We start from the raw sequence: 14,588 nt of genomic DNA, 5'->3' as shown, positions 1-14,588 counted from the left end.
AAGCTGTCCTTTCAAGCTCTGTAAAGAATTGTGCTGGAATTTTTGCTGGGGATTGCACTGAATTTGTTTTTTGATAGCTGGCCATGTTTACTATTACTAATCCTACCAATCCATGAGCATGGGAGATCTTTCTATCTTTTGATATCTTCTTCAATGTCTTAAGATTTTTATGATACAAGACTTTCACTTGCTTGGTTAGATATAACCCAAGATATTTTATATTACTTGAGACTGTTATGAAAGGTGTTGTTTCCCTAATTTCTTTCTTAGTCCATTTGACATTTGTATATAAGTGGGCTTCTGATTTCTGTGAGCTGATTATTTTCCCAGTTACTTTGGTGAAAGTGTTTATCAGCTATAGAAGTTCCCTGGTGGAATTTTTAGGGTCATTTATGTGTACTATCATATCATCTGCAAATAAAGATACCTTGGCTTTCTTTTTTTACAACATCTTAGGGAGGCTGCAGCGGTCGTCGCCACTCTCTGAGCTTCATCATGCCGCCCAAAGATGACAAGAAGAAGAAAGATGCCGGAAAGTCAGTCAAAAAAGACAAACACCCAGTAAGTAAGTCTGGTGGCAAGGCCACAAAGAAGAAGTGGTCCAAAGGCAAAGTTCGGGACAAGCTCACCAATCTGGTCCTGTTTGACAAAGCTGCAAACGACAAACTCTGTAAGGAGGTTCCCAACTACAAGCTCATCTGAAGATTCGCGGTTCTTTGGCCAAGGCAGCCCTTCAGGAGCTACTTAGTAAAGGACTTATCAAGCTGGTTTCAAAGCACAGAGCCCAAGTAATTTACACCAGAAACACAAAGGGTGGAGATGCCCCGGCTGCCGGCGAAGATGCTTGAACAGGTTCAATCAGCTGTACATGTGGAAAAATAAAACTTTATTAAATCAAAAAAAAAAATAAAGATACTTTGACTTCTTCCCTTCCGATTTGCATCCCTTTTATCTCGTTCAGTTGTCCTATTGCTCTAACTAAGGCTTCAAGTACCATATTGAATGGGTATGAAGAGAGCGGACAACCTTGTCTTGTTCTTAATTTTAGTGGAATTGCTTTGAATTTCTCTCCATTTAAGTTGATGTTGGCTATGGGGTTGCTGTACACCACCTTTATTATGTTGAGATATGTATTTTGTATACCTAAATCTTTCCAGGCCTTCTATTATGAATGGGTGCTAGATTATGGCAAATGCCTTTTCTATATCTAATGATATGATCATACGGTTTTCTGTCTTTAAGTTTGTTCATATGGTGAATTACATTTATCAATTTATGTATGTTGAACCATCCTTGCATCTCTGGGATGAAGCCTACTTGATCATGGTGGATGATGTTTTAGATTTGATTTGCAGGTATTTTAATGAGAATTTTTGTATCTGTGTTCATAAGGGAATTTGGTCTGTAATTCTTTTTCTTTGTTGTGTCTTTATGTGGTTTGGGTATCAGGACAACTAGGGACTCAAAAAACAAATTAGGCCATGTTATTTCTGTTTCTATTTTGGAGAATAATTTAAGGAATATTGTCATTAACTCTTCTTTCAAAATCTGGTAGAAATCTGCCCACAAAACACCTGGACCTGAGCTTTTTGGGGGGGAGGGAGGACTTTCAATGACTGCTTCCATTTCACTAGGAGTTATAGGTCTGTTTCAATTGTTTATCTGATCTATTCTACTTCAATGAGACTGATTGCATCTAGGCTCTTTTGTGAGCATCTGTATTCTATTTTGGACTCTCCCAATATCCTATGTGAATTTTTTGAGTTAGGGCCTATTAAGGTTCACTATTTATGCTGTAAAATTGTATGGTTTTGATGGATGTTTAATGTCACAGATCTGTCAGTAGAGTGTCACCAAAGTGACTTCTTCAAACTGCTGCAATTATTAATCCTTTTGCCATATTTTTTGTTTTGCCTTTTCCAGAATAACATAAAAATGGAATCACACCTTTTCAAAGTTACTTAATTCATAGAAATATAAATTTGAGATTTTTCCTTGTTATTTACCTGAATTGATAGATATTTCTTCTTGCTTTTTGAGACAGACTCACTATGTAGAACAAGCTGACTTCAACCTCACAGAGATTTGCCTGCCTCTACTACCTCCCTGGTGTTGAGATTAAAGGCCACCATGCTCAACTCCAAGATATTTACTTTTACTGAATAATATGATATTATATAGATATACTACATGTTATTTGTCCATTCACCTATTCAAAAATATAGACTGCTACTAATTTATGACAATAAAAAGTTGCTATAAAAAATATTTTCTGGGATAGATTCTGATCACACTGCCAGGGGTCCTTCAAACAGACCAAGCTACATAACTGTCTCCTGTATGCAGAGGAATCCAGGCCCCATGCAGGTTCCACAGCTGTCTGTCTAAAGTTCGTGAGCTCCTAGAGCTTGGTTCAGTTGTCTCTGTAGATTTCTCCATATGATTTTGACCCATCCTTTCTCACATAATCCCTCTTCCCTCTCTTCAACTGGATTCCAGAACTCAGAGTTGGCTTTCTGGAGCCCATTAGCTATGGTGGGACACCTTGCTCAGCTTGACGCAGGGGAGAGGGGCCTGGTCCTGCCTCAACTGAATATACCAGGCTTTGCTGACTCCCCATGGGACCCCTTACCCTTTTGGAGAAGGGGATGGGTGGTAGGTTTGGGGGAAAAGCTGGGGGAGGGTGGGACAAGAGGAGGAATAGGAAGGGGATCTGTGGTTGATATGTAGAATGAGTGGGGAAATTTCTTAAATAAAAAAGAAACCTACAAAAATATAAAATAGAAATGCTACAACAAAAAGGAAATATTTTCTGGGCCTTTGACCTGAGTTTATTCTTCCTCCATTCCTATTATTCTTAGATTCAATCTTCTCATAGTGTCTCCACACAGCTAAGCTTCCAACTTGTGAAAAGGAATTAAAGAAAATTGAAAAGGAATTAAAGAAAAGTTTAGGACCAGGCTTGGTGTTGCACACCTTTAATCCCAGCACTCAGAAGGCAAGGGCAGGTGGATCTCTGCATTCAAGGACAACCTGGTCATGGTAATGTAAAGGCAAAGAAAAGGTTTAGCTTCCAGGTGTCCAAGGGACAAAGTTTCTTTTGTAAGATTTGACCATGGAACTATACAAGAAAATAAAGGCTTGAAAGATAGAGAAGCCAGTGGATCCCATGGAGGACTGAGCTGTGTTTTTAGGGGCCTCCTTTGTTGTTTGAGCCCACTCATATCAGTATAGCCCCAGGCAGGAGCAGCACAGCCCTCAGACATCCACATGGTCTCAGATGGCAGCCCAGACCACAGACATCTGCATGGCCTTTGGTGGTAACTCAGGACACAGACACCAACAGAGACCCCAGCTGCAGCAGGACCACAGACCTAGACATGGCTCTCAGCAACATCCAGGAGCTGATATCACCATGGCCTGGCCTCCGGGGGTTGTACAGGCCACTCATATCCACCTGTTCCTCACCACACTTGGGTCTCTAGTTCCACCTCTTTCCACAATGCACAAACCACTCTGCTTCACTTTCTCTCACATCTCTCCATCACATATTCACTCATTGTAGTGGTGCCTGCCACGGGGCCTAGGGCAGGCACTTGGGTGTCTTCTGACCATTCCCTTCTAAACTATTTTTAACAAATGTTTATTTTTCCTATTAGGATCTTCAAAGTGAAGTTGCTTACATTTAAATCTAGAAGTTTTCTTTTCAAGATTTTGAGACTTAAAATGTATTCTTAATGAGTTGATATTCATAATGAGAAAAAGTTTTAAAAAGCTTACCGGAGTAAAACTGGCATATGGACCAATGGAATAGAATTGAAGATCCTGACATTAATCCGCATACCCATGAACACTTGATTTTTGACAAAGAAGCCAAAACTGTACAATGGAAAAAAGAAAGCATCTTCAACAAATAGTGCTGGCATAACTAGATGTCAACATGTAGAAGATTGCAAATAAGTCCATATCTGTCACCATGCACAAAACCCAAATCCAAGTGGATCAAAGACATCAACATAAATCCAGTTACACTGAACCTGATAGAAGAGAAAGTAGAAAGTAGTCTTGAATGCATTGGCACAGGAGATCACTTCCTAAATATAACACCAGCAGCACAGACACTGAAAGCAACAATTAATAAATGGGACCTCTTGAAACTGAGAAGCCTCTGTAAAGCAAAGGACATGGTAAATAAGACAAATGGCAGCCTACAGAATGGGAAAAGATCTTCACCAACTCCCCATCTAACAGAGGGCTGAACTCCAAAGTATATAAAGAACTCAAGAAACTAGACAGCAAAATACCAAACAATCCAAATAAAAAATAGGCTACAGATCTAAACAGAGAATTCTCAACAGAAGAATCTCAAATGGCTGAAAGACATTTAAGAAATTGCTCAACACCCTTAGTCATCAGGGAAATGCAAGTCAAAATGACTCTGAGATACTATCTTACACCTGTCAGAATGGCTAAGATCAAAAACATTGATGACAGCTTATGTTGGAGAAGATGCGGAGCAAAGGGAACACTCCTCCACTGTTGGTGGGAGTGCAAACTTATACAGCCACTTTGGAAATCAGTATGGTGACTTCAAAAAATTGGGAATCAATCTACCTCAAGACCCAGCTATACCACTCTTGGGCATATACCCAAGGGATGATCAATCATACCAGAAAGACACTTGCTCAACTATGTTCATAGCAGCATTATTCATAATAGCTAGAACCTGGAACAACCTAGATGCCCCTCAACTGAAGAATGGATAAAGAAAATGTGGTACATTAACACAATGGAACTTGACTGTAAAAAACAATGACAGCATGAAATTTGCAAGAAAATGGATGGAACCGAAAAATATCATCCTGAGTGAGGTAACTCAGACTCAGAAAGACAAACATGGTATGTACTCACTCATAAGTGAATACTAGATGTAAAGCAAAAGATAAATAGACTGCAACCCACAGTTCCAGAGAAGCTAGAAAACAAGGAGGACCCTAAGAGGGATGCATGGATCACCTTGGGAAGGGGAAATAGAGGAGATCTCCATGAGTAAACTGAGGGGGGGGGAGAGGGGATGGGGGATGAGAACATGAGGGAATGGGATTGTCAAGCTGGTACAGAGTGGGAGAGCAATGAAAGAGATATCTTGATAGAGGGAGACCTTATGGGGTAAGGGAGAAACCTGGTGCTAGGGAAATTTCCAGGGATCCACAAAGATGATCCCAGCTTAGAGACTTGACCACGGACTTGCATATATACACATATATGGCTAATATTGGATACAACCCACTAACCATCCAAGAGCCTTTGGAGAGGGTGCCTGAAGTGGTCTACCCTGGTAATCAGATTGGTGAATACCCTGACTATCATCATAGAGCCCTGTAACTGATGGAAGCAGATGCAGAAATCTAAAACCAAGCACCAGGCCGAGCTCTGGGAGTCCAGACGAAGAGAGGAAAAGAGGGATTATATGAGCAAGGGGGGTCAAGATCATGATGGGAAAATCTACTCAGACAACTGAACCAAGCTCATAGAAACTCACAAACTTTAGATTGACAGCTATAGAACCTGCATGGACCAGACTAGATCCTCTGCATACGGGAGACAGTTGTGTAGCTGGGTCTGTTTGATGGGCTCCTGGCAGTGGGATCAGGATCTATCCCTGGTGCAGGAGCTGGCTTTCTGGATCCCATTACCTAGGGTCAGACACCTTACTTACCCTTGATGCATGGGGGAGGAGCTTGGTCTTGCCTCAACTTAATGCCCAAGGCTTTGCTCCCCCCGCCATGGGAGAACTTACCCTTTTGGAGGAGGGAATGGAGAGTGGGTCGAGAGGGAAGGCTGGGGGAAGTGGGAGGAGGGATGAGAGGGGAATCTGTGGTTGGTATGTAAAATGAATAAAAAAAATTTAAATAAATTTAAGGGAAGAAACACAAAGATATCCCATTATAAATAAATAAATAAATAAATATATTTAAATTTAAAAAAAAAAAAGCTTGCTAGAGTCAAGAAGGACCAGTCCTCTAAAACAACCTTGGGTAACGATTTGAGTCCATACCACATTTTCTCGTATTCTGGTCCCTATAAACCTTGATGACTTCAGCTGTCTTCCAGATCACCTCTCGTAGTTCGCAATACACCACAGACCTGCTAACCTCCTCAAGCTCAGCTTATTATTATCTTAGTCACGATCCTGCCTCTCATCACAAAATAAATGCCATTTGCACATGAATTTTCAGGTCTGCTCATGTGCACTCTTGATTGACATCGTGACCAGTGTCTCACCTCCTTCTTCTTTTTCCATTAATGTCTTTTTCTTAATGCAAATCATTAAATCTGCTCAAGCTTAGGGTGGTTGGCCCTGCCCATGTGACCATCTATACTGTAGTGATATCCAGTTTCAAAACAACCAGCACTACAGAATTAAGACACGTGTTTACTGACAGACAGGGTGGCATGTACCTTTATCCCAGCTCCTAGAGGAAGAGGAAGGAAGATCTCTGGAGATTCAAGGCCAGCCTAGTCTACAGAGTGAGTTCCAGAATAGCCAGTACTACATAGAGAAACCCTATCTCAAAAAAAAAAGGAACAAACAAACAAACAAAAACCCACACAGATACTGACAAGCCTTAGTTATTAGTCTTCTTGATGACATTATGGAGATTGAGTCTCATGAAGACGGTAGGTATAACCTAATAACCTCTTACATTAAGACCTTACATTGCTTCTTCAAATATTTGTTCTATTCTTGCCAATTACAAAATCATTTTCCAAGACAAGCAGTGGTGGCACCTGTCTATAATCCCAGAACTCAGGAGGCAAAGGCAGGTGGATCTCTGAGTCTAAGGCCAGCCTGGTCTACAGATCGAGTTCCAGGACAGCCAGGGCTACACAGAGAAACCATATACTGAAAAAACAAAAACAAACAACAAAACCAAAATCATTTTCCTTACAGAGGAGATAGAGATAAAATGAGATTTGTGAATTTCCTTTTCTTTTTATACCCATGTGTTTTTCTGAGGTCAGAGCAGGACATGTCACTTCCCCAACTTTACTATAATTTTTAAGTCTTCTTAGCTTAACCATATTTTGATGAGGCCCAACTCGTTGGCCATCACTTGGATTCTGTGGATTTTTGTTTAACTCCAAACACAGTCACTGATTGTGCTTTCACTTTCCAAGTGCTAGAGGTTGAGGAGTGCACCACTGAGCCCAAACACAGAGTCCACTCTCAAAAGTCTATCAGCCTGGTCTCTTGTCTGTGGCTTCAAAAAGTTTGAGCTTTGGAGGGCTAGAAAAATGACTCACTAGTTAAGAGGGCTTGCTGCTCTTGCAGAGGACCCAAGTTCAATTCCCATCACCCACAATGGGCAGCCCACCAAAGCCTGTAACTCCAACTCCTGGGGCTCTGATACCATCTTAGATTCCATGTACATGTGAACGCACACACAGTCAAACCCAAATACACATTTTTAAAAAATCAATAATTTCTTAAAAATCTGGAGCCCAATAGAGAACACTGTATATTTGTGATGATCTGTGTTCTTCTGCCCCTCCTTCCTAATTTTAACTGCATGATATGAATTCCCTGTGAGATAACATAATGCAACTATATCACTTTTTCTCTCTCAGTAGAATCTATCTTCCTAACATCTCAGCTGTTTGTCATGCTCCAGTATTCTCTCTCTGGTAATCATTAACTCTGCAGTCTCACAGTCATAGACAATAGATAGAGACAAGGGGACCTGGGTTACAGTTTACTTATAATGTGGCTACAGAGGAGCTATATAACCTCTGAGCTCTAATTTATTCTTTGGAAATTGAAGTTAATATTCTGATACCTAATTATCTAACTGACGGCTTGGCATTTTGGAGATCACATTAGCTATGGAACAAAACCAGGATTTGAACTAAGTCTGTCTTACTTATTACTCTCTACAAAATTCCAACATGCCTGTTTATGTATTGAAATTCAATATAAATCATTTTCTATAGACCCATTGTTCATGAAGTTTCCAAGAGAAATTTCAGACGTTTCAAGATTCCAAATCCAAGCTATGGGTTGCCCCCCCATACACACACACACACACACACACACACACACACACACACACACACACACACACACCAGTGCAGAGGGTCTTGAATCTCTTCAAAAGGCAATTGGTTACCTACATATACACCAGGTAAGCAACCATAACCACTGTCTCTGCTCTGTACCCTCTTCTGAGCCCACCAGATGACAGTAGATAGCTGCAAACCCATGGTCACAGATGGCCCTGGTTAGCCTTGGTGTGTCACAAAACAGACATGAACACTTGAGAGAAATGTACAGTACGTGTGGAAGGTGGATCACAGTGGTAGGGAGGTAGGAGGGTAGAATGACAGTATGCAAGGCATACATATGTGACATTATAAAAGTAGTGATAAAAAAAAGTAAAATCAGATACAGTCAGAATTCTCAAAACACAATACTGAAAACAACAGCTTTCAAATCTCTTCCCTAGAATGTATTATTTTTTAGGTAAACTTCTCTAGGACATAAAGTATCAGATGAGAAAACATGAAAAATGTTAGATGCATTTTGTGTATCTTTTTAAGAACACAAAATTGAATGAATATATTATGTGTTTAACTATATTGAGAAGAGATAATTAATTCATAAGAAACAAAACAAACTAAAAAGACAATTATTGACCTCAAGGAAAACAAAGTTGTATATACGGGTCTCCTGGATTCAGCTTTCTAAGAGCATATTCAAAATCACAGCAATATAAACAATGAAATTTGACCTAATTAATAAAGTGAGAAACAAAATGTACAATGCAGTATATGTGGATTATGTGCTGGAGGTAGGGTATAAAGAGAAATTAAACTCCTGACTTAATTTTAAATAAATAAATAACCAAGCCAGGAATGATGGTGAATGCCTGAATTTCAGCTGCTTTGAAGAGAAAAGCATGAGGCACACAATTTCAACACCAGACTGGGCAAAAAAGAGAGATTCTACCTGAATTCAAAGAAAAACTGTCATCTTGCATAAAAGCAAATCAACAGATAATACCTATTTGAGTGTGAATATGAAATGTCCCTCAGAGGATAATGTGCTTGAACTCTTGGCCCCTAGTTGGTTGTGCTTTGGGGGAGTTTTTAAGAGGGAGAGAGTTGGAGGAAGTACATCACAGAGGGAGACATGTCTCACAGTCATGAAAAGACTTAGGTTATTAAACATATTAAATGCCACATCTGTAGGTCTTTGAATTGTGTGAAGACCATCTATCTATCTAAATATATTTGTGTATGACCTTGAAAACTTATCTAACATGACTATAAGTTTGACTATTACAGATGTCTATTAATCTGTATTTCTTAATTATACATTACATTTTTAAATGAGTTGCATAAGCACAATAAGCCAGAGTAGAAACACACATACAGTATAACAAAATTAACTTTAAATTTGTATCAATAAAGCAAAATTCATACCACTGTAAAATATTTTAGATTAATAGTTATTTTTTAATTAAAACAGATTCAATAATCTACCCTTTTATCTTATCATTTCTATATCCCCCTTTTTCTTTTCAGAAAGAGATCTTTGAATCTAATCTCTTTTTTTTAGCTTTTTTTCTGACCACTATCCATAACAACTTGTAACCAACCCCCCTTAAATGATAATAAACATCCATAATCCATATTTTAGGAATGTGGGCTTAGTTTTCTAGACTACTTCCTGTGGTGATATTGTGTTCCCCAAAATATTGTGCACCCTAATAAACTTATCTGGGGTCAGAGAACAGAACAGCCACTAGATATAGAGGCCAGAAAATGGTGGCACACACGCCTTTAATCCTGGCATTCCAGAGGCAGAGATTTGTCTGGATCTCTGGGAGTTCTAAGCCACACTGGAAACAGCCAAGCATGGTAACAAGAGCCTTTAATCCCAGGAAGTAATGGCAGAAGGCAGAAAGGTATATAAGGTGTGAGGACCAGGAACTAGAGCTGCTTAAGCTTTTAGGCTTTGAGCAGCACAGTTCAGCTGAGATCCATTTGGATGAAGACTCAGAAGCTTCCAGTCTGAAGAAACAGGATCAGCTGAGGAATAGGCAAGGTGAGGTGGCTGTGGCTTGTTCTGCTTCTCTGATCTTCCAGCATTCACCCCAATATCTGGCTTCAGGTTTGATTTTATTAATAAGACCTTCTAAGATTCGTGCTACAACTTACTGCTCATTGGGTGCTCTGGTAATCTTTGGAGGACCCTGAGAAAATTTATGATAATTGCTAAGTCTTGGCTGGAGTATTCTGTGACGCTGGATCATCTCAGTCAGCAGTCTTGAAGCTGTTTTGGATGCTGGATCACCAGAACCATACATTTTCATTGGTATCTGGTCCCCTTGCTCTGAAAATACATAAACTTTTAAAAGTAACATAAATATCTGCATTAATGCAAGTATAAACTGTGAATTGTACAGAAGTCAGCCATAGGTGATTTTTGTTTTTATGTTTGAACAGGTAAAATATACATCACATGTCTTGTAGTTATTTTAGGGTTTTTATGTTTTTAGCCAAGACTTTCAGGGGGTCTTCCTCAGTCAAACCTGATTTTTTTTTTAACCTGGAATGAATCCACAGCTTCTCGTTTCCTGTGGAAATAAAAGCATAACCTCTCCTCTAAAGTAACATATCTTTTGACTTAAATTTTGAAGTCAAGACATTTTTAAAATATATAAGTGGGATGATTCCAGCAGCATTTATAATCAAATGTCTCTTAGCAGCTGTTGTTCCTTCCTCAGCAGTCAAAAAAAATTAAAGACAACACAATAACATACAGCACACAGACTCTCTGTGTATTTTCCAGCTTTACATGGCTTTTTTTTTCTTTTTTATTACTTTATTTCCCTTTTAAGGACTTTATTTTATTATTTTAAATCTATGACTTAATTTTTTAAATCTATGACTGTATATTGTCTTTCTTTTCTCTTATACAAGCCTATGTATGTTTTTTAAACACACTGCAGACATTTTAGAGGGTTGTGTGTGTGTGTGTGTGTGTGTGTGTGTGTGTGTGTGAATCTGTCCTTACTGCATATCTCTATCTTTTTCTGACCACATGAGTCATTAAACTGCTAAGCTGCTTGGCTTGGACCAAAGCAGCAGCTTTGGTGACTGGCTCAGCCCTACCCCTTGGTTCTGGAGAGCCTAGTCTCATGGCGGAGGTATGTTTACCACCAGCTCTGGGAGCCATGTTTACCACCCCAATTCCGGGAAGTGTCTAGCTCTCCTATCTACACTTCCTGCCTGGCTACCAGCCTGACAGCTTTTTGTTAACCAATGAGAGTAATACATATTCACAGTGTACAGAAAGATTATTCCACAGCAGACTACAGACATGATTAGCAACAACCTGCCAACTTCACTTTCAGTGTTCTGAACCAACAGTGCTCCATTTTTATTTCTTTCATAGACAATAAGAAGCTTTCATTCATTGCTCCTGTAGCAGAAGGAGGGCTAAAAAGCTCAAATTATTAGGTCTTCTAAAAAATAACCCTAAATTTCTAAATAGATATATTTTCTAAGCAGAGTGGGAGAGAAAACAGCACTAACATGAAATTACCTTTCCATTTTCAGCACTGTCTGCTATGGCCAGATTGCCCTATGCATTCCAATCAGTGGCAGGTAAGGGGCTAAATCTGTAGGACTTTAAAGTCACAAATCCAAACACATATAATTAAGAACTCTGTCATCTGTCTGTGGCTTACTACGTAACCCAGTGGTCACTTTACATTCCTTGTCCTTCACTTCTATATGTCACCTGTTATCAACCAGCATCTCCTCTGAATGGATAAACCTTCCTGAGAAAGTACCTGTTCCTTCAGCTTCAAGCACTGTCTCTCAGTACCCCCTGCCACACTCATTGCCCTTAGCACCACTTTCATATTTCCTTAATATAGTTTCTACTCATCTCTACAATACATTCGCAGTACAGCTAAATAAGAAAACAGTGTCTTCTTTATTTCAAATTCCCATCATCTCTTACCTGTTTCCTAACAAGAGATTCCTAATTGATCTCTAGGGGTGGCTCTTTCCTTCCCATCCTCCACCAGTAGTCAGAGGGATTTCACTCATCAAAGTGCAAATCTTACTGATTCAACACCCCCCCTTTAGAGTACCTCAGGGACTTTTCATTACTATTAGGATAAAAACCAATCTTTATCTGGTCCTCAAGATTCCTCAGGGTCATATTTGAATATCACATCTATCACGTACCCATGATGTACAGCCAAAATGGATTGCTTTCAGTAGTTTGAATCTATATATCTTCACCACGGGCCCTTTGTCCATGATTCTCTCACAGCTTCAAGAACTCTCCTCCAATACTTATTGTCACATCCATTGTGACAGCACCACTTCCACATTTACTTAGTTTCTACTCATTCTTTAGATGTGTACCCTCAGAACACCATGTACATTATCCTTTATGTCACTAATCATGCTTGTAATTTAAAATTTATTTGTAAAATTATTTGACTAAAGTCTATTTCCCTTTCTTTCTAAGTTTTTTGTTTGTATGTGTGTTTTGTTTTGTTTTTCAAGACAGTTTTCTCTGTGTAACAGCCCTGGCTGTCCTGGAACTCACTCTGTAGATTAGGCTGGCCTCGAACTCACAGAGATTCGCCTGTCTCTGCCTCCTGAGTGCTGGGATCAAAGGCATAAGCCATCACCACCTGGCTCTAAATATTTATATTTAGTATTTTAATTTATGTGTAAGGGATATGTGTCTGTATGTGTATGTCACATGAGTGTAGATGCCAACAAAGGCCAGAAGAGAGTGTCAGAGGCTGTGGAACAGAGGTATAGGCAGCTATGAACAGCCTGACATGGATGCTGGGAAATGAACTCTTACGTAAGAGTACTCTGTAAAAGCAGTTAAGTGTGCTTAACTGCTGAGCCATCTCTCTAGCCCCTCCCTTCTTGGCCATAAGTTCAATATGAGCAGGAAATAAATTTATATCCAAGTTTTTTTTTAATTGGTGAATGAATGGATAGCATGCTTACTGAAACAAAACAGATAAACAGAAACCAAAGATCTTAGAGAATAGAGAACAATTTCCTATATAGCAGCAATTCCAGAAAAGGTGGCTGGCTGGTATCACAGGGACTACCTGTGCTGTAGGTATATAGAATGTGTGAGTAGGGGGTCCCTATAGATCCTAGAGGAACAAGCTGTTCTGAAACAACAAGTTAAGAAACACCAAAGTGCTTGCTATACCAGCACATGTACCCCAAATTGGCCACATGAAAATAAACAAATTCACACGACATATAGTTGGAATTGAGCTCTTGATGGCACACGACAGTGTCATTGGAAATGGATCTGGTTTTCACCATATTTTAGGTGGCTTGCCCTTCATACTCTCTTATTTCTAGCTGATCTTAAAAAAAGAAAGTTAGCATCTTGCTGAGAATAGACTCTGAGGAGGTTGATAAAAACACAAAGCTTACTGAATAAGTAGTCTCTTCTTCCATTTCCTTCTGAATGAAAGGCGACGCCATGCTCACAAAGCTCCCAGCCATCCGCAGGCCAGATGATGCATCTGCTTTTTAATTAAACAGACTGAACATCGCTTCATTAGAATTGGACACTCTCCAATCTTTTAAAGATTTTCTACCATCTAGCAGTTTATCTATTTAAAAAAAATCTCAAAGATGATGCCTCATTTTTCACTTTTTAACTAAAAGAGGAGATTCTGGTATGCTGATATATTTATTTTCATAACACATTTTAAGCCAGATGCTATTTCCAGAGGAAGAAAGATGATTTATGTTTTAATTTAACTGACTTTGCATATTTAAGTGCTATGGTGTCTTCTCTTCTTAAATGAGTATCAGAAACTAAGAAGTTATCGATACGATAGATAAAACTCCTTTACTCTACAGTGGGTTCTGGTTGAGAAGGAAGACTTGGGGCAGGGAAGGATCAGTCTGTACATATGAGGGAGGATCTTGGGCTCTAAGGACAGACCCCCAGGACCAGGAAGCCTTGAGTAGCAAAGCCAGTGCATCTAGAAACACTTCTGTGGAGGACAGCGGCAAAGCCAGAGAGCATCCAAAAGTATTTCTGTGGAGGACAGCAGCAGCAACACAATGGACTGCAAAGTCCTCGGGTTCTGACAGTTATCCTGCCCCTGTGGGAATGGATCATCATTAGATGATGGATTCATCAGTCGTCAATGGATCTGTGGGAAAGGACATGTGTATGAATGGAGAATCTTGGTATCTTAAGGAACAAATCCTGGAGTCCTCTCTCGTATCCGTGCATTTAAGTACACTAACCTCACATGGCGATTTTAGTTAACAGATGTGTAAATACGGTTTTTGTGTAGCTTTTTGTAAATTTAAGGGCTATAAGAAATACTTTGGGGAACTGGAGCTGAAGAGATGGTGTAGCAGTTAAGAGTGTTTGCAGCTCTTGCAGAGGACTCAAGTTCCCAGCACCCACATTGGACAGCATACAACAGCCTAGAACTTCAGTTCCAAGGAAATAGTTGCCCTTTTCTGGCCTCCACAGGCATCAGGCACACATGTGG

General features: G+C 39.6%; 1 pseudogene; it reads left to right on the top strand.

The window, feature by feature from the left end:
• The first annotated feature begins 495 nt into the window (after positions 1–495).
• LOC128110484 (40S ribosomal protein S25-like) lies at positions 496–894 on the top strand (annotated as a pseudogene).
• Positions 895–14,588: the final 13,694 nt, after the last annotated feature.

The sequence above is a fragment of the Peromyscus californicus genome, unplaced genomic scaffold (genome assembly GCF_007827085.1).
Source record: "Peromyscus californicus insignis strain IS unplaced genomic scaffold, ASM782708v3 Scaffold_15__1_contigs__length_86483966, whole genome shotgun sequence".
NCBI classification, from domain to species: domain Eukaryota; kingdom Metazoa; phylum Chordata; class Mammalia; order Rodentia; family Cricetidae; genus Peromyscus; species Peromyscus californicus.
The sequence above is the reverse complement of the archived record's forward strand: the minus strand, read 5'-3'. Positions and strand labels throughout refer to the sequence as shown.